The following is a 21600-nucleotide window of genomic DNA, read 5'->3' as shown; positions in this document are numbered from 1 at the left end:
CTACTTTGTGGCAGATTTCTGGTTGTGACACCGAATTAAAAGAGTTTAGAGAGTCACCCTGGGTGATTATCCATCAACGGGTTACATATATGTTGCTCTACAACATCTTGGTCTACAAATAAGTTCTTAGGCATAACTAGTTATGTCACCCTACTCAACATTAGAAAACTAAACATGGGACTCATAAAATATCCAGAATTTGGAAAAACTATATTCAGTGGTCAGTGGTCATTTTTCTTTTCTTTCCTTTTTTATTTTTGTCAGTTGCGAGGCCTAAATTCTGGGCCTGTGCCCTGTCCCTCAGTTCCTAGCACTCTACCATATGAGCCACATCACCACTTCCAGCTTTTTTTTTTTTAATATGGTGCTGAGGAATTGAACCTGGGTCTTCATACATGCAAGGCAAGCACTCGACCACTGAGCTGCCTTCTCAGTCCCTCAGTGAATGTTCTTAATGGCTATTGGTATAGTAGTCACTGCATCTTTTTATAATGTTAAAGGGTTTATTTCATATCACATGATTATAGACACTGGATAAATATTAGCTTGAAAACTATGTCCAATTACTTCCTTTTTCCTTCACGTGCCATGTGATAAACACACAAGTATTTTTACTAAGTCTGATCAGTACTTTTAAAAGTATCTACAGCCGGGCACCGGTGGCTCACACCTGTAATCCTAGCTATTCAGCAGGCTGAGATCTGAGGATCGTGGTTCAAACCCAGCCAGGCAGAAAAGTCCATGAAACTCTTATCTCCAATAAACCACCAGAAAACTGGAAGTGGCGTTGTAGCTCAAGTGGTAGAGCTCTAGCCTTGAGTTGAAGAGCTGAGGGACAGCGCTCAAGCCCAGAGTTCAAGCCCCACAACTGACCAAAACAAAATCTACGTCATTCCATTTTCTTGGCTTTCTTAGCATGAAAAATCTCGTATTTTTCTCATTTCTTTGACTATTCTGACACTGTAACTTCATCTTACTCCTTGATTCATTGTGTCTTACTAATCTTGATTACTGTTGACACACATATATCATCACTATAGATTTATTTCTATACTTTATCTTCTAAAATAAAATCATTATTAAGTCTAGTAGGTTTTTAAATGTGAGAGTGGGAAATAAGTAAAAACTGATTGTCAGCAAAACTGAGATGAATAATCATACTTCTTCGTTTACTTCAATAATAAATTAATGGGTTACTTTAATAGATTCTTATGAGTCTCTTATTCTGAAGGAAGCTTCGCTTACAGAATATTAACTGAAGGAAAATTCTTCCTTCCGTTATTAAATTAGTGTTTTCTGTTGGGTAGAAAATATTTATTTACATGTCTATCTTCATTGTAAAGCCATGAGGTCCTTGGACACAGGTATCTCATTCCATTTGTCTTTGTGACCCAACAACCTGCAGAATCCTGACACATAATAGGCAATCAATGTTTGTTTCATGGATGAATGCTATCCTAGAAATGGAATACCTTAATTAAGGGGACCAAATCTTTAGCAGGTTGGAGAGTGAGTATTTTAAGCACTGTGGAAGGACAGATGGAGAGAAAAGTTTCAGAAAGAGGGCATTTCACCATTGTTCGAAGATCTCATGCCAATCAGCTTTGTATGTACATTTGAATTCTAGTACAAATTGGTTTGTAGCTTATGGATTTATTGCTTTAAGAACTGCAGTACTCCGAAATTATCTTGAAAATATTATCTGAATGTAGTAATGCTGTATGTTTTCTGTGCCGTCTTTCCTTTCTCCCTATTCTCCTAAAACACTCTCAATTTAAATCCCCAACTTGAATGTCACATACTTATTTTATTTCATTTTCATAGTTTTTATTTCAATTTTAAGTTAATTTACTTTTACCAATACAGTAGAACTCAAATTTCTTGACAAAAACTTTTGTGTGCTTCTTCATATATTTCTTCTAACATTTAGTACTCTCTTGCCAGGCATACTCAGTGACTATAAATTTTAGTTGTGTTAAATTCAGATACATTAATAATTGTATACTAATTTACAACATTAGAAATACAATTCATGGCACAATCTTTAGAACTGCTAATTTTGGGGGGTTGATTAGATGTTCACTAGCATTTACCTTTCTCAAATGATTTCATCTTGTATACTACTCGTAGGATGAGAATAATCTTTCTTATTGCTCAATTTCATTTTTCTTCTTATATGGCAATAGTTATGGGAAACAATAACAGAGATATATGCTATCATATGAAAATGATTTTCAAAGTATTCACAATGATCATGAGTACAAAATCACTAATACTGACTGAAGCTAAAATAGAAAATAATCATACCTTTATGTGATACATAAAGCCAACAGCTGACATCTAGTGGTTTACAGGGAATATTACATCAATCCATCAATTTTTGTCTTCTAAACACCTGTTTCTATTTTAGTTAGAGACAATTGCCTTTGTTTTTGGAAATCAGCCGTAAGTTCTTAAGGTATTTTCCTCATTCTTTATTGATAAAATTACTAAGTGGGTAGGCTTTCTTTACTAATATAAAATTGTAGATGCAAATTATTCTTTTGCCTAAAAGAAGGAGAATGCAGTTTAATCACCTGTAATCTGTTATGCTTTAACTGTAAACTCAAACAACCTTAACCAATCATGATCTTTTAGAATGTGTATATCCTAATCTATCCTTAGTAGTTGCTGTGAATCACTGAAGTGGAAAGAAATCAAAAGGCCTAAAGATTATTGTTCCATACTAACCTTATCAGAACTTCATGTTGACCTTCATTGAATTCACTGTGCCTCAATTTTCTCATCTAAAACATTTAGGCTAGCCATCCACCATCTTGAAAATTCTTAATAATATAAACTTAATAGACAGTGATGGTTAGTTACAAAACATAGCTCTCTTCTGATATTTGGCTTTTGGTTCATAGAGAGTAAGTATTTTAAAATGATATTAAAGCTTCTTTAAATTTATATTCACTATTCAAATAATATCCATTACTAGAGCACCCACCTAGATAATTCAATATTCCCAGGACCTCTGTCAAGGAGACAAAGTTATTACAATTGTGAATAAATTAGCAAAGGCTTAGGCTTAATTGCTCACACTCAAGAACTGACTAAACCTACCTGCTGCTCTAACCACATTCAACACTTCCCGAAGCCTGTTAGAGACCACATTCATTAGGATCATCAGGACATTTATTACATATATGTCTTTGTGTCCCCAATCCCCATTCAGTGAAGCTATTGAAGAGAGAAAACTGGAATCCATATTTTAACAAGCTTCCCTGGTAATAATGGTAGTTAACTTGGCTTGATAGTACTTACTATGCCAACCCAGAGACTGAATAGATTCAGACAGAATAATGGCATCTTCTAGTTTATGAAAGATAAAGACATTTAAACCAGGATATGCAAACTTGGGTGTCTACAGTGACTACAAAAGTAACTTAAATGAAGAAATTGGTCAAACAAGAATCAAGGAGTACTCTAAAGAGTTCTCTATGTCTCTATGCAAGACAAGGCAGACTTTAATTAGCTGTGGTGGTTGTTGCCAGAGAAAGAAACTTCCTTGGGTTGCCCTGTGCTTTGTAAAACAATAAAATAGGATTCTTGCATAAAAGCTTCAATTTGTAGAAGTTGATCTAATTCATCGCAAACGAAATGAAACACGTGAGTGGGTTTCACGTTACTTTGTTCTCTAATATTAGATCCAGTTCTTACCTGGGCCTTCTAAATGATAGTTCTGTTTTTCAGCACCCATTATATATTTTCACTCTAATGTTTTGCTAGTCACCTTTCTCATTACTGTGACAAATACCTGACACAATTTAAAGGAGGAAGGATTTATTCTGACTCAGGATTTCAGAAATTTTGTTCTATTATGTTCACCATGTGATGGCCAGCAGGGAGAAAGTGAACCCTACCCTCAGATGTCTTCTTTCCCCCTTTTATTCTTTCTGTCCCCAGCCTATGGGTTGAAGCCATTTACATTTAGAGCGTCATCCCACTTGGTCAAGTGGCTCTAGAAATGTAACACAGACACAATCTGGGATGTATTTTCATAAGCTCCCAGGAGTTTTTCAACCCAACAAAGCTGACAAGATTTACCATCACAAAAACTTTCAGCCAGATAGGTTAATGTATAGTGCATCATCTGGAGAATGGTCTTGCCAGCTTTTCTGCTGTTTATCTTTCCAAATTCTTTAAGAAAATTGTGGAAACATTTTCTCTTCTTCAAATCTTTGTGAAGTTTTACTCCCTAAATATTGCAACATTCTTTTTAGGTACATTTGACATCTTTCTATCTATTCAACTATTATTAGGATAAAAATTATTCAACTTGACATAGTATGTGTTACAGGTTTTAATATCAATAGATGGAGAGAAAACATGTTTCTAATAATAATTTTCATTTATAAAAATGATACACAATTAACTTTTATATATAAATTCAAATGTTGAGAACTCATTGTTCATTCATTTTTGAAAGATATTCTTTGTTGGTTAAAATTGACAAAAATACTGTATGCAAAGCTTAAAGCATGGAAATAAATTTGTTTTCTAAATAAAGAAGTAAAATATGGTGTTGCTATGTTCTCCAAAGTCTGACATCTATGACAGGATATCAAAAGACGCTTCAGAAAAGTGGCAAAAACAAAAGAAACAGAAATCTAGAAACTTTTAATAAAACAACAGTAAGTCTTATGATAGAAAAGAGATTTAATAACTGGCCAAGGTAGTCTGGTCACCAATTAGATACGGGATTTTGTGTTTTGCTAGTTGTCTCTGTGATAATGAGTGATGGAAATTTTCTCAAGCTGACATGAAAATAGCTCAAGGGGACCTTGAGGATAAAAAAGAAGGAAAATAAAACAATATTACAAGAACTGAATATCAGAACAGTAGTAGAAAGTTTGGGCACATTAAAGTATTATCAATTTTCTCTGCCTATTTGAATTGGTCATCAAAAAGAACTTGGAGATTTATTGTAACCTGGAACACATCCAAAAGCTACTATTGGAAATATATGGCATATCACTAGGACTGGTATCATTGTAAAATGATATGACTCAATTAATTTGAATGAAGATAAAAGATATCTAACTTTTATGTCCTATAATAAGCATCACTTATATGACATTTTACTAAAATTTATTAAGGCTGATGAGTTATTGAGCTTTAGCTGTGGTCATGGCCTTTATGAGATATTAGAGAAAGAATAAAAACAAATGCAACAGATCAACTCCACTCCAGGATAGCTTGAATTCTAAAAATAAAAAATAAACTATAGTAATGAAAACAATTCAAAAAAGGTTAATATGTTAAATAAATTGCATATTTCATTGAAAACTTCTTTTATTACATTTTAAGGAAGTAAAAAGTCAGAGTTCAGTGGCAAGCATAAGCTTATTTAATATGTCAGTGTAACAAGCTTTGAATCTTCTGATTCATTCAATCATTTATAATTCATTCAACAACCATCTGTGAGCTTCATTTTTATTAGAAGGTAATGCATTCCCATGGTTAAGATGTATTGAGTATAGATTCCAATGTCTCATGCTTCTAATCTTAGCTGCTTGGGAACCCAGATTGGAACAACCATAATCAAGGTCATTTTTGAGAGTTTCAACCTAGGTCATTTTCAACCAATTTCTAGGTCCAATGGTATGTGCCCGCTATTTCACCTACACAGGAGTCTGAGATTGAGAGGATCACGATGCCAGACCATCTCTGTTCAAAAACATTTTGTAAGATACTATATCAACAGGAAAAAAAATGTTGGTACAACTGTTGTCTCAGCTATGGTACCTGTGTCAAAAAAGATCACAGACCAGTTTGCCAGAGAGTAAAATAATACTGTTTCTCAAAACAAACCAGAGCAAAAGGTTTTGCTTGAGGTATAGCTCCAACAGTAGGTACCTATCTAGTAAGTATATGACCCTGAGCTCAAACCCTAGTACAGTATTACCAAAATAATTTTATTACAAATCTATCTATCTGTCTGTCTGTCTGTCTGTCTGTCTGCATACCTACCTTGTCAATGCTTGTCATACAGTCAGTATTAAATGAGTTCCCTACAGAATTGAATAATGTTCTCTGTGATTCCACATAGATGAAGACTGGTCACATTCACTTTGTTATCAATAGCCTTCACATGGATACAGTTATACTCCTAGATCAGTGTTTTCCTTTCCCTTTTCCATTTGTAGTTAAACTCTCTTACTATGTCCCAATATCCTTAAATGTTTAGGTTTGAGAGAAAACAGTATGGGAAATGGGAATATAGAGTACAAACAATAGGACAAAGAGGGCTTTAAAAGGGGTCAGGACTTGTTCTGAATGTTATCTGTTATATAAGACTATTATCAATTCTTCCATCAGTAGGGGTAGTTTTCAAAATAGCTTATTATTGCCAAATTGTATAAGCTAAAATTCCTAAGTTAGTTGCTCACAAAATATAAAAAAAATAAGTGCGAGCAAACAACATAAATTCAGCAGAGGTAAATACCTTATACACATACGTACAATATATTTAGTTCACATATAAAAATAAGATATACATAATTATGTGTGCCTATATGTAGATATGATTTCTCTTCATCACAATCCCTGGAATCTCTTAAAAAGAAACCAAGGAAACTCAATGCCACCAATCTTAAGAGAACGATGGTATTCTTTGTCTCTCCAGTACCTTACAAGATAACTTTTCCCTAATAATATCCATCTTTCTATCTTAATCTCTTGTTGGTATTAAGTTGTGGATCATTAAACAGGCAAATCGTTAACTGAATCGTGTCATGTCCCATGGAGTTTTACCATGTTAAAAATTTTCAAAACTTGACTTCATGTAGGAAAATGAAAGGTATTAAAAAAAAAGAAAAGAAAAGAAAAAGGCTTGGGTCTTCCCAGGCTCTGACAGCTTGAAAAGAACTCCAACAGAGAAACAGAAGTAAAATAAAAACTCCCAGGCTGCAGCCTGCTCCTACAAGACTCTAATTGGAAGATTCAATAGGAAATCGGTCTGTCGTTCAAGTACTGCACACCCTATTTCCAGATGAATTTTAAAAATACATATGTTATCTGATAGCATAACTTATTTCAAAATTGAAATAACATTAATTTGATATTTTTACCAAGTTCAACTGTGATGTGTGCATGTATTAAAAAAAACATAATTGCTTTATAGTAGTTTTTTCACTTTTAAGAGAACTGTGGAGTATCTACTTTAGATCCTAGTTCTTTTGTAAATGAGATCATGGTCTGAAGACTAATTCATGGCTCATTTAGTAAATTTATTTTTTAATGCTTCTATTTAAATGTAAAATATTTCAAAGCCTTTTTTTCTAACAGGCCAGGCCTGACACTTACTTTAAGAATCTGTATAATACTTTGCTAATAAAAAATAATTAATACTGTTGCTTCAGAAGATTTCAACGAAATTTAAAATTATCTAGTTTTAAAATCTTGTATCCTTTTGAAAGATCAGTATTATTTTGAAGAATCTGTGCTTTCTGAAACCTCACTATCAATGTTGGAGCTCAAAATAGAACCAATGAATCTTGCCTCTCAATTTCTAGCTAACCACATTAACTGGACAATTTTCTTTCATCTGTGTATTATTAATAACATAATATCCTGTGACACAACAGACTAATCACCTCTTTAGAGAATTACTTTGGAGTTATGAGGTGAATGTTTTTAAAGAACACATTATATGTGGATATATAGACCATATGGACTGTTCCATAATTAAATAATTGCTGGCTATTTCAATGAGGGCTTTCATTTCCAGTAGTCTTCATTTCATAGACAGGTATAGGGCATTTAGAACAATGATACATCTTAAATTTACTCAGTTGTTTTATTCAAGAAAACCAGATATTTTATATGCAGATAGCTCATGTAAAAAGGTGGTAACTTTCACATTTCCTGCCTTTATTTTATGTTTATGGCAACTTAGTTAAGCTTCAATAAGACAGATTTAGATACAATGGAAATCAGCATTAAATAAGATGGTAGACTTAGGATATTTCATTTTTAATCAAGAACAATGGATTTTCCAGTTTATCTCCTGCTTGGTAAATGTTACTGTTGTATCTGAGTACCATGATTACATATTACACACATTTCTGTACTTTAATGGCAAATGTAATGTGTTGCCAGAGTTTCCATATTTATATATACTTTTTATTGTAAAGATACTGTACAGAGGGGTTACAGTTACATGTTACATGAGTAAGGTAATGAGTACATTTCCTGTTGAATATTGTTATCCCCCCCTTTGTTTTTCCCCAATAATCACTTACCTTCCCGCCTCCATATTATTTTAAGATGTAGAATTTCTTGTAAGTAAATTAAATCTGTCCCCTGCAATCTCTCATTGAGTCTCTTTTGGTCACAACTTTCCCTGGCTTTAATTGTTGCTTACATGAAGCCCATTCCAATCATATAGCAGTAACTTATCCTTATTCTTGTTATCCAATTGTGCTTTCTTTTCATTTCCTCCTGGTTTATGTATTTACTTATTTTTTGTCAGTCGTGCGGTCTCAATTCTGGGCCTGGGCACTGTCCCTCAGCAATTCAGCTCAAGGCGAATGCTCTACTATTTGAGCCACAGGGCCACTTCCTGCTTTTTCTGCTTATATGGTGCTGAGGAATCGAACCCAGGGCCTCCTGCATGCAAGGCAAGCACTCTACCACGGAGCCACCTTCCCAGCCCTCCTCCTGGGTTTTGATCATTGACTTCAATATGCGATCCAAGCTCTCCTTAGCTTTTGTCTCTAGTGCAGTACCTACTCTTTAGTACCTAATCTATGTGGCCATATACATAAGTGATCTTTCTCCAAGTTTGTCTTATGATTATAGTTTATATATCTTTCACACCACCTCAGTTCTAAGCACATTGTGAAAAGAGTTACATTTACTATTGTCTTCCTGGTATATAGCCCAGAAAAGAAACTTAAGAAAACAACAACAAAGAAAAGTACCTTGAGCCTTACCTTTAAAACACTGCCAAGGAATAAAAATGCTCAAGTCTGTGGTAGTATCTTGAAATGGATTGAAATGCTTATCTTTAACATGTGGTTGTGGGATAGGGATTTTATATCATGCTCTGCTGATGAAGCATCTTTGACAGCAAGTGATAGTCTGTAAGTCAGTCTTATCAAGGGGTTCCCTTCTTTTAAACTTTAAGTAAGTGAAGTGTTTGTACTTGTAACTATGGAGGAAATATCGTTGAGACAAAGCATTTCCAATCGAATATGGTTTGATAATCCATTTATGCTAAATGGGAAGTTCATGACCTGAGCCTAATGGTCCCTTTATAAATTGTAGTGGACAATTAAGCGACTCAGCAGTGAAACTGACATCGAGGAGCAGATTTTGCCTGCCAGCCACTCTCAGGGTTTAGATTTCACTGGATCATGTTCGGAAAGGTCATCACTGGCCAGATGACCACTCCAGAATTGCAGATGTCAATGTGGTCACCTGACCATGCTGGGGCTCCCCAACCTGCTGCCCAGTCTCAAGTTCACTGAAAGGTCAAGGCAGCACTGTGGAACTGCTCAAAAACATCCGAATTCCAGGCTGCTCTATTTTCTACATTATATAGAATAAAGTATCTTTAAAGTTTTCTTCCAGGAGGGACACAAGCCTGACACTGTTGTAGCGCAGCGTGGGACATTTTTCTTCATGGTTTTAAATAGCACGGCATTTAAATACTCAATTGGAGCTCTGGAGACATATGCCAGCATTAGAGCCCAGAACTCTCAGACACAAGCTTCATGTCTTTGAGTCTGTCCTGCCATTTCCTCCAACTTCACTTTTGTTTTCAGCTATAAAGTGAGGAAGAAAAATAGCATTGCATCTTTCCTGCCTTGCCAACATCAGATAGTTTGAGAAACATATGGTAAACTGTCTAGTAATGTCCTTTTTCTTTCTGAGTGATTTTTATATAAATTTCCAGAAAAAGTGGTTCATGTGATTTTAATTTGTTATCTAGGTAGACACATTCAGATACAGATTAAAAAAAGAATAAATGGACCTAAAATCATCTCTGCTCAGTGTTGCTCTAGGATGAAATCAAGAGTCACTTTAATCTTGAATATTTTAACTGTCTCAAGCTTAGAATTAAGTAATATTTGTTTGAACTTGGATTGGAACTATTGCATTATTTATGGTCTAATACCATTTAAATATTACAGTAATTGTTTAAATTGGAGATGTTCAAAACTAAATTAGAAGCAGGACAGAGACAGATTTGGAACACAGTATTAAAATGCAATTTTATGTAAAATACATTTCAATAAAATCTTTATAGGTTTGTCAATGTGAAAGGAGAAGGTTAGTTGTACTCTACATTCCTCAGAGTGGTTAATTTGCCCACTGTCACTTGGTCACTCTCTCCAAAGTTAACTAGACCAAGATTTTGCTCACGAGGAAGTATTTATCTACATGTAAGAGAATAAAAAAGCTGGGCTTACAGGTGTTCTGTAATCTTTAACAATAAAGCGATTTTTTTTCAGTAGTAGATTGTGTATCTGTAAGTCAAGCCCTATAGCACCTATTAGGAAATCCTTGGCAATGATTCTGCAGAGATTATACTGAAATGCTGTTAGCATACTTTTTCTCTTAGAGATCAGATAATAGCTTGAAAAAGATTGTAATACTCTGAAGAAGGGCTAAAGGTATTTTAGCTAGAATGAGTTTGATAAAAGATGGTTGAATGCAATGAACTTCTCACTGAACTAATGTGAATTGGTGCTTTTTTCCCCCAGAGGTGTTCACTGATATTTATCTGTGCTTCATCATTTTAAAACACATGTACACTACACACACACAGTACACAGTATAGAGTACATACTACACACTACACACATACACACACACACACACACACACACACACACACCAACACACACTTGTCTGCAGCTGATATAGTCTTCTGAGAAAATTCTTAGGAAAAACAGGCAAGAACACAGTGAAAAAGAGACAAGACATTCAGAGTCTCTTGGTAGATTCCAGTGTTTCAAGTCCTGGGAAACTTAGAGAATACTGATTTTCATGTGTGATGCAGAGCACAAGCAAGCAAGAGTTCTCTTTTGTTTGTGTATCTGTAAATACTCTGTTTCCTTGGAACAAAACAAGTGAACACATATGGATCAGTTGCTTCTTAAAAAGTGTAGACTTTGGCAGGCTATCTTGGTTTTGTGAAGATTAGCTGCAAGGTTAGTTTTTAGCATGCAGGAAAGGAATATAAACTTAGCAGTAAAAATAAATAATCATCAATCATTGCCATTTCCTTAAGGGCCCTGCAGAGGTGGTCAGTATTCTTTGGGCAGCACCTTCTCTGTCCTTGGTTTCTAAAAATTTATGTCCATATTTATGTGGCCAAAACATAGATGGATCGGGTATCTCCTATTTGTATTAAGGTGAGATTTGGCTTCAGGAATTAAATTTCTCTAATTTTTTTTCCGAGGTGTGTGTGACAGACAGATACATAGACACACACACACACACACACACACACACACACACACCAACTCTTGATGGTATATTTACTTGCACTGATTCAATTGTTCAGAGAATGTTGGACCAAACACTCCTGATCCCTTTCTATTCTATACAGCAGCTCTGGGATATTTCAATTGGAAAAGATATTCTCATGTGCCGAAAAGCTGTTACCCCGGCCATCCAGAAATTTCTGAGATATATGCCAATCTCTCACTCTTTTCCCTCTCTAAAGGTAATGTGTTCCCCAGCCCACCCCAGCCCAGGTGCCCTTGTTCTCCCACCACAAGCCAAGTCTGACTTACAGGGTCAAGCTGTCCTTTCACAGTGGGAAAACGCTGATGAAATCCTTCACACAGAGGTGTTAAGAGCTTAATGATGAACACTCCCACGAGTATCTTCATTTTGAAAAAGATTGCCTGGAGAGGTTATTGATTTACACAGAGAAATGGATTTCTAATCCTGGAATTTCATCAGAAGCAGGGAAAAATTTTCTTGGATGAAGGAAAAGATCATTTTTGGGGAAATAACTCCAGAAATTAAATAGAAGCAGCCATCTGATTTGTCCTCTGATGAGGAGGCCCAGATTGTGGCATTGCCTTTGACTCAGAATAGAGTGCTAAACTTGCTGGAAAAACTGAAAAGGAGAAAAAGAAGAGGGTGAAGGAAGCACAAGATGTGCAGTAAGTGTCATTTCAGAGCAACATAAAGGGAAGCAAAGAGAGCACTGAAGAAATGCATTTTAAGATGTAATATGCTCAAGATAACAGAGCAATTTCAACATAAAGACTTGTACATCTCATTGTTGCAATGGGTCCACCTGTATCCCTAGTTAAAGGATTTGTTTTTCCCTTTCCCTCCACAAATTATACCGACATCAAATACAGTGAAAGCAGGGGTTATACCATGGGGGAGGGACATACAAAGCAACAAAGAAATAATCTTTTAAATGTGGTAGAAACAATCACCTGAAAGAAAAAAAAAACATTTGAATACGTATCTTAGGGTTCATTTCCCCAACATCAACTTATCTGACCTTTTCTGCTTGGCTCAGACATATATTAGTTATTGCAAATAAGGGAAACCATGGGACCTATGTTTCTTTGGGCCTGACTTACTTCACTTAATATTATTTTTCCAAGTCTTTCCATTTCCTAACAAATGGGGCAATGTCATTCTTTCTGATGGAGGCATAGAATTCCATTGTGTATATATACCACATTTTCTTGATCCATTCATCTACTGAGGGGCATCTGGGTTGGTTCCATATCTTTGAACTTTACAACTTTGGTGGAGGGCGGGGAGGAGGGTTGGGGGGCAGGAAGAGGATGGGATGGGAAGGGTAAACAAAGGAGGAGGCTACAATGCTTGATAAGAAATGTACTCATTGTCTTGCCCATATGATTGTAACCACTCTGTACAGTATTTTCACAATAAAAAAAAGAAAAAAATATAACAAAGCGATTAGGTAAACAATGCATTTTCCAAGCAGTGGCTTTGTGTGACATTTTACCATTTTGCTTTTGGTGAGTTTTGATACAATTAATTTAATCTAGGTTATTGAGTTAGCTGACTTTAAACAAGGAGTCAGCCATGTTTTTGTAAACTTTCAGTCTTTTGATCTACTTTTGCTTTTGTCCTCAGGCTCCAGGTCATTTATTGTGAGGGTAAACTGGCCTTTAGTGAGCTGGTCTCCTTGCTATCTACATTGCTATCCTTCTGGAGAATGAAAAAAACAAAACAAAACAAAAAACAACAACAACAACAAAAGATTCCATTTGCTATTTTTTGATAAATTATTCTTTACTTTTTGCTTGTGATATATTTTTTTTTTTACATTTCACAAGTATGTCATTTGTACGACCAATAAGAGAATTATGGGTTAAACTATTCATACCTTTTGGACTTCTTTTTTATCTAATCAGTTTTTCAGTTCAGAATAATTTACCAAGCTTGCTATTGTATTTTGTTAAATTGTGTAATACATGTGTATATGAATTTAAGTAAACATGTACATTCTTCTTTTTTATATTTTATTTTATTGTAAAGGTGCTGTGCAAAGGGGGTACAGTTACATGAGTAATCAACAAGTACATTTCTTGACAAGCATTGTTACCCATTCTGATGTTGTTCTCCCACTATCCTGTTCCTCCCCCACCTCCCTCAACCCCTGCGTGAAGTTGTAAAGTTCATTTCCAATATACTGTCTTGTGGGTATCATTGGGTCGTCCTGTGTCCTTTAGTGTTTTGTTATTCCCCTTCCCTTCTCCAAATTAGACAAATGTACAAACAAGATGTCTTTTTAACTCTCTTGTTTTCAATGTCAGTTAACAATAATAGTGTCAAATTGTCTGAGACAACAACTCTATGTGATTATGCAATATCATTTATAGGATTTTTGCCTAGCTTATAGTTGATATTTAGTAACTATTATTATTGTTTTTGTTACTGTTACCTAGGTCTTGAATTGGTCCTTACTTTTCTTATTATCACAGGAAAAATAATATGAAACTACCACATGAGAACATTTTAAAAATAGAATAAACAGGCACAATACACTTTTAGTGATTATGCAAGATCACACACAATTATCATTCAAGGTACTTGATAAATGGTTGATATTATGGTTTGTTTTGTCAATATAATTGTGGTACTAGGATTGGTAGGAATATTTTTCCCAGCTGCTCTAGCTTTTTAACCAGGCTTATCTGCAGATCTTTTTTTAAGGGACCCATAAAACCACTAATAATATGGAAATCTTACTAGTGCCTATACTGTCCTTTGTGGCTTTGTCCAGGTCATTTATCATCTGTCATACTCAGTTTCTCAATCATGGAATAAAGTGTCTGGATGAGATCATGAACGTACCTTTCATCACTTGCATGCAAAGTCATTTTCTTGGATGCATTATGTGAAAGAAAGCCAAAGGGCAATTACCACAAAAATCATGTAACAACTGCTTTACCTCCAGAGTCTAATGTGAAATAGTCCAATCTGGTTTCTTAGAAAAGAGGCACATCAAAAACTTATTTAATTACAAAAAAAGAAAAGAGGCACATCCTACTTGAAAGCCAACTATTAATAACTTTTTAATTATAGTTTCTCACATGCTATATTTTTCTCTATTTCATAATTTGGCCTTCTGGTACACTATCAAGGTAAGAGGTAATGCATATATTACCTAGGCCATGAAGAGCTTGTGTAAGTCATTTATATTTTTAAGTGCCATTGCAAATTTTTTCCAGTGTCAGTCAAGTCCTAATTTATATAGAACCATACAGAGTTATAAATTATTGTCTTTTAATGCAATGTACTTTTGTGGAAAAAAACAAAAGCAATTTCCTAAGGAAAAGACATTTACAATTGCTTAATACATGGTGTATACTGACATCTATAGGACATAGATATAATAAATGACTTTTGGATGAAACTAGGACTATGGGTGTGGTATGCTTTGGGCATGAGGAACCATTTTAAAGGGAAATAAGGAACTATCGACTCATATTAACATTTATGATGGTGGTATCTTTTTGCAAAAAATACATAGAATATGCTTATAAATAAGTAGCTTCAAATGGCTGAAAAAATTGATGGGAAAAGTAATTCCTATAGTAACAAGATAATGAATATATATGTATATACATATATGTATATCTATATAGCTGTATTTATAGAGAGCAAGTAAGGTAAGCAGAAAAAGTAACATGCTTGTCCAGAAAGAGGACTATATCTTACAAAAATAAATAGGGTGGCAATAGCTTAGTTGAAATAGCTAGGTAGAATACTATTTGGTTTTCTACAAAAATAATTAAAATCTAAAAATAAAAATAAAGTATTAAAATAAAAAATTAAAATAAAATTATATTTATACTTATGGTCATTGATTTGCCACAGAAGCTTTATTTACTGATAAGAAGTATCATTGCACAGACTGGACACACAGAATGGAAGGGATCGTACACTGTTTGGCAGAGGTAGCCTTCCAGATACCTGGCCTGCAGTAACCTGTGTGGCCCTTCCTTCCTTATTTTACCATGAGAAAGGATCATAGTTTCAAGGGCAAAATCCAGCTCTAAATTTTGAGTTCCCAGTTCCCAGTGTACAGTTGTAAGGAAAGCAGGACATGAAACCCCTCACAGCAAGCAAACCATGAAGCACTCAGCATGGCAGGCTAAGAAACATCCTTTGCCAAGATGACATAGACATAGGGAGAATGTAATTGGCAGGTCATTCAAATTTGTTCCAATGACAATTTTCATTAAGTAACCTGGGACAAAAGTATTTCTCTTCTGCTAGAACTACATCATGTGACTTGATCAATTAACTATAAATTGTGAACTTTTCTTGAATCCTTTATTTTATCTAACTTTGCTGACATTCCGTTTCCTGTAAGCAAATGATTTTAATTTGACAAAAACAGCCTTGGAAAAGGCAACTACTATTGTCAGAATCTCCTCGCCTACTTCCTGTTAAGTTCATGGTCCTCTGAAGAACTCTGGCTGCCACTGGTCAATTTAATAAACTTTTCCATGGATTCTGTTTTTTTAAGTACTATTTGTTATTTTGTATTATAGTTTTCACTTTTTCAGTTGCAGAATGTACAATGGCCATATATGCTGGCACCTGTCTAAGAGAAGTTCAAGGTGAGTGCTTTTTGTTCATTTTAGCAATGGCTATTAATGAAATGAATTATCGACAACCTCTTAGCTTTGATTCCCTTGAGAAAATGCTCACATTCATTAATTCATATATTACAAAAAAGTCTTACTCAAGCCACATAGCTCTTTTTGAATAAATAAAATATGAATATGACTATGAAAAATTTTGGTGTGGTGTTTTAAAATACTTATAAAAATTTATCAGGTAACAATGCTGCAGCTTAGAACAGTAATGAATAAAGATTAGAATTTGAATCATAGACTGAGGACTGAGAGCTAAAGACAGACCTGTTTCATATATAATTTTCTCTGTTCTTTTTTTCTTTTCTTCCTTTCTTTCTTTCTTCTTTTTTTTTTTTTTTGGTCGGTCATGAAGCTTGAACTCTGGACCTGGGTGTTGTCCCTGCACTCTTCAGCTCAAGGCGAGCACTCTACTGCTTGAGCCACAGGGCCACTTCCAGTTTTCTAGTGTTTTACTGGAGATAAGAGTCTCATAGACTTTCCCACCTGGGCTGGCTTTGAACCTTGATCCTCAGATCTCAGACTCCTGAGTAGCTAGGATTACAGGCATGAGCCACGAGCGCCCAGCTCTTTTTTTCTTTTGTATATTATGATTAGGTAATTTTATACTGTAGTCCAACAGCTCTTGAATTATTTATTGCATTTTTCATTCTTCTATAGCTTTAGAAGTTTTACATTATTTTATTCATTTTGTTCTTTAATTTTGTCTTATATGTCAATCACAGTTATCTCAAATTCATAATCTGATGTTTCCAAAAACTCTGCCATGTTTAAGTCTGGCTCTGATGTTTCTCCTGATTCTCTTGTTTTTGTGCCATTAAATATGCCTGTTAACTATTTTTATTTATTTTTATATTTTATTGTGAAAATACCATACAGGGGAAGGGAAAAAATTAAATAGGGATACAAGTGGACCCATTTCAACAATGAGATGTACAAGATATTATGTTGAAAAACTTTTTTATGGCAGAACATAGGGTTAATGGTTAGTTTGAATTTAAAGCTTAAGAGATGTTCTTTATTTTATCCTATAAAAAAGAGGTAAACTGAATAGCTTCTTCTGTGAAGAATCATTAAGAAAGCTCCTTTCTATCACTGGCAATGGAATATTGCATCCCCCCAAAAGTCTACATTTTTGGTGGTAATTTTGATTCAGATCATTTGGGAATATTGCCATTTTGTGAGGTTATTCTTTTTAAAAAGCAGACTGCAAACTGGGCGTCAGTGGCTCATACCTGTAATCCTAGCTATTCAGGAGGCTGAGATCTAAGGATCATAGTTTGAAGCCAGCCCAGGCAGGAAAGTCCATGACGCTCTTATCTCCAATTAACCACCAGAAAACTGGAAGTGGAGCTATGGTTGAAAGTGGTACAGTGCTAGCCTTGAGCTGAAAAAGCTGAGGAACAGAGCCCAGGCCCTGAATTCAAGCCCGATGACCAAACCCCCTCCGTCTAGTCCCCCCCCCCCACCAAAAAAGTAGACTCTACTTAAGGATTAATGCATTCTAGTAACCTTCCTAGATAATTTGTACATATATACAACAACTTATTTTCATGTAAATGAAGTAACCAAACAAATAGGTGAGACATGTTTATTATGAATACATTAAAACCATATACCTACCTGTATTATGAGTGTGTATCTTGATTAGAGTATGTGAGTAGAAATTAAACATGTTACAATGAAACTGAAGGCTGCTCAGTTCAACATCTGATTTTTATGTTGTTAATCCACAAAAATAGTGTTCTTATAAGCCAAAATCATATGATATCTGCCACATCTATTTCATAGTGACTAATGAAAGAAAAATCCATAAGAATGGACTTACTTGAAGAGAATGATTAGGTAATTAATACATAAACTAAGCTTGGAAAAGTATGATATGGCATGTTTCTGAATGTATTTGATGTGGTGATAGAGATTAAATTCGAGAGCAGTGAATCCAATAATAAAGCATATCCTCTACTACTGAGTTCTGTCTCTACATTGAAATGCTTTTGAGAAATAAGCTTTCACTGATGATTAGGATATAACTAAGCTGAGAAAGATAGTGGCTGTAGTATGTTGAAGGCAGAGCAATCTCCCCACCACCCCCTCAAGATACATCAACCTGGAACCTGTCTTGTGACTTTGTTTGGAAAGAGTCAGCAGATAATTATAAGTTCTAAGGATGAAATCATTTTGGGTTATCCAAGTGAGCCTTAAATCTAATGACAGTGTCCTTGGAGGGCAGAGGGCAGAGGGCAGTGTGTGTGTGTGTGTGTGTGAGAGAGAGAGAGAGAGAGAGACAGAGACAGAGACAGAGACAGAGACAGAGACAGAGACAGAGACAGAGAGACAGAGACAGAGACAGAGACAAAGAGACAGAGACAGAGAGAAAGACAGAGACAGAGACAGAGATACAGACAGACAAGCAGGCAGGCAGGCAGGCAGGCAGGCAGACAGACAGAAGTGAAAATCCTTTTTAGCCTGAGGGGAGTAATCCATGTACAGGCCAGGTAGTGCAAAGGCTGGCCCACAGGTACCAGAGGCTGGGAGAGAGGTGTGGATCCATGCTCCCTCTGAGCCTCAAGTAGCAAGCAGCCGGGCAGACACCTTTAGATCCGGTTTCTGCCTTCCCAAACCGCGAGACAATGAATTTCTGTTGTGCAAAACTATTGCGTTTGTAGTGATTTGTTACAGCACTTTAGGAAGCTGATGCGGTGATTTTTAAATGTGTGCTTTCTACTTTATTGTTATTATAAAGATGATGAGTGATTACAATTGCATGAGCCAGGTAATGAATACATTTCCTTTCCTTTAGCATCTTCCCCTCCTTCGCTCTCTTTCAGTCCCTCCCTCCCATCTCCACCCATGAGTTGTAGAGTTCACTTTCATTATTGTCCAGTGAGCACCACGACTGCATGTTTTTACCCCTTTTCCCTCGAGTTCTGAACCCTCCCCACCTACCTTAATTTTTTTGTTAAGGAAATGACATGTTGTAGTGGGTAAAAATAAATATGGTAGAGTCCCTTAGTGATATATTGCTAACCTAAGTGAGGGGGGAAACTTTCTATAATACTATAATTAAGTATCAATCTTTTAGTAAGCTAATGCAACTTGGCTGTGAACTTCACACATGCTCTTAGCTGTGTGTTTCATCCCTGCAGGTGGTAGAATCAGTACTGGGCAGTACATCTTGTCCTGCCTGGATGAGTTCCCATTTTGGACAAGTTTTGATAAAACTGCACTAGGTTAGATGTTGGTAAACTCAGTTATGTGCTGTGTAACAATTACTGATCCTTGACCAAGTGTGTACATGGCAGTAGTTCTCCTGGAGTATGAGGAAAGTAGAATTTTCTTGTCCCCTAGAGAAAGCTTAGACACCATAAAATAGCACCAGAGACTGGAAATTACATACCAGAGCAATTCCTGGAAAATCTAAATCTACTAGTTTGGGCTCGTTTGTTATGGATACTTTTGCAATAGGATTCGATTAGTCTCTTAAAATAATTTGAGTCTCCTAGAATTTTTACTTTTCTGTTTATTTGTACAAGTCAATAAGGAGCAATTATTTACTACTAATTCTTTAAAAGTCACCTTTATGTAGTCTAGATTTAGGAACGTTAATTCTTCTAAATATTGTCTTTGGTTGCTTCTGTGTATTTTTCAGTTCAGTTATTTGAGTCCATTAGTTCTTGTGTTCAGGTATCATAACTCTTCTCTGTGATACAATTAAACAAAACAAATATACAAGAGTTGCTATGTGGTGATGCCCATGCAACTTCTTTTTGTGGTACTCTTTCTACACTTTTAATTAGATAACATACCTTTAAAAATGTTTAAATCCTTTATCTGCAATCAATAGCTTCCACCAACCAGATAGTATTGATTATATGTTATATAGAACCTTGCCTTTGAGAAAGCCTTCCTTGACCTGAAATCAGCCTTGCCTATGATGTCAGTGTGAATAGTCCTCTATTTTTCTATTGTTGTCGTTCTTATCATGCCACATTGTCAGTCATGGTGTATATCAATCAGTATGTCCCCTAGACTAGGCAAGAATTGTATAATTCCTTGATTCCTCATAAATTAACATGAGTGTTCAGTATTAATAAATAAAATAACTATTCTATAACAATACAATGAGAGAAAGTGCTTAGTTTTCTCTTTGTCTTTGCTTGGTATTAAAATTTGTGATTTTTATTTATTTTATTTTTTTTAATTCTTGTTCATGCTGTGCTTTAAAGCAGAGAACTACTACCATCTGGTGGCAATTATATGAATGACAGCATATAACACGGTATAATTGTTCTCACTTCAGAGGATAGAATATTGACTGGTGGGAGATAGGTAGTGGGTATGTTGCTCTTCAAATAAAAATAGTTAAAACCTTATTTTATAGTAGTATTCAATAGCATTCAATGGTCACTCCACAATCATGTATTTTGCTCGCAATCTCAATTCCCATCGAGTTTTAAGATACATTAGACAAACACATTATTGTTGTTAGATTAATTTCATGGAATCTACTTTTTATTATTATGAACTCTGTCATTACTGCTAATAATAATTAATTTCTACTTTGGAATTAACATAGCAACACCACTTTCTTGTGATTATTATTTACTATCACTTCATGTTTTAACTGACCAAATATTTCAAGTGTGTTGACCATCACCACCCACACTTTCTGATCTGCATCCTGGGATAGACAGTCCTCAGTGGCGGTCACACCTACTTCCTCCCAAGAAGTAGGTGTATAGCTAATTGGCCTCCAATTAGCTTGATACCTTAATTAGCGGGTAATATCTTATGCCCCTGGTTTAGTCCTATATTGTGTCAAGGATGGCTACTCTATGAAAATACGATTTTTTTTTTCTGCCCTGTGGCCTTTCTGCAGACCCAGACAATAAGGTAATGATGTAGCCAGCACTGAAAAAACTCAAATATATGACATCAGAAAAATAAGTTTTAAAATTGCCTATTAACAGGGAAAAGACTCTTTCATATACATTAAGTGATGTTTAATAACATTTACTTTATACAAATATATTTCATATATTTAATTAAAAACTAAAGAAATCCCAATCCTAGTGCTGTGTCCTTCTCTATATGAATAGAAATGCTGATTCTGAAATTTTTCTGGAAATATAAAACTAAGGATGCTAAAATATAGTAAAAGAAATTTAAAATGTTTCGCTTACCAAAATAGACATATTGTACACAAGTTACAGAGGAGAGTTTCCAGAATCAGATCCACACACAATATGACACTTGGTTTATAGTAAATATAAAAACACAAAAGGAAAAAGTTTTAATACATAGATTTATGTAGAATAAAAACATGATAAATAGTCTCTGACCACAGTCCCATATAATATTTACAACTAAATTAAAGGCTTAAAATAGACAACGTATTTTTAACTAACACACAAAAAATACCTTTAAA

This window comes from Dipodomys ordii, unplaced genomic scaffold (assembly GCF_000151885.1).
Source record: "Dipodomys ordii isolate 6190 unplaced genomic scaffold, Dord_2.0 Scaffold5, whole genome shotgun sequence".
Taxonomy (NCBI): Eukaryota; Metazoa; Chordata; class Mammalia; order Rodentia; family Heteromyidae; genus Dipodomys; species Dipodomys ordii.
Note: the sequence above shows the minus strand (reverse complement) of the source record.